Below are 554 nucleotides of genomic sequence, written 5' to 3'. Positions count from 1 at the left end.
TTCATTTAATACACAGCTTTTATTGCTCATATTTGTGAGAATAAGGAGCTCAAACTCAAAATGGAAAAGACATTTTATTCTGAGACCCAAACTGAGCAAAAATATGCAGTTTGGTGCAGATACTAATATTTATATAGACACAATTCTGAAAGCTTATAATGTAAATCAAGGAGATCTTTATAACGGACACTTACATAAATGATATTTAATACTTAGTTTGATGAAAACATAATACAATGATAATTGAGAGAAGAACAAATAAAATTATGTTTGGATAATCAGGTAAACATAAGGTGCTTCAGTCAAGTAAATGTTTGACTTGAAATATTACTAACAATATACAAGTTATTACTTTTACTTTAAAATTCAGTAAAGATTTAACAGCAAAGGAACATTTTTAGAATTAAACTAAAACTCCTTTTATTCAGATAACAGAAAGCATACAGCATCATAAAAACATGTTCAGATGTAATCTGAGATTATAATTGTTGTTAGTGGTATTTAAAGGGTGACACATTAAGAGCATTGTCTGTTAGTCTTGTGATGGACTGCTT

This window comes from Cyprinus carpio, unplaced genomic scaffold (genome assembly GCF_018340385.1).
Source record: "Cyprinus carpio isolate SPL01 unplaced genomic scaffold, ASM1834038v1 S000003149, whole genome shotgun sequence".
Taxonomy (NCBI): Eukaryota; Metazoa; Chordata; class Actinopteri; order Cypriniformes; family Cyprinidae; genus Cyprinus; species Cyprinus carpio.
The sequence above is the reverse complement of the archived record's forward strand: the minus strand, read 5'-3'. Positions refer to the sequence as shown.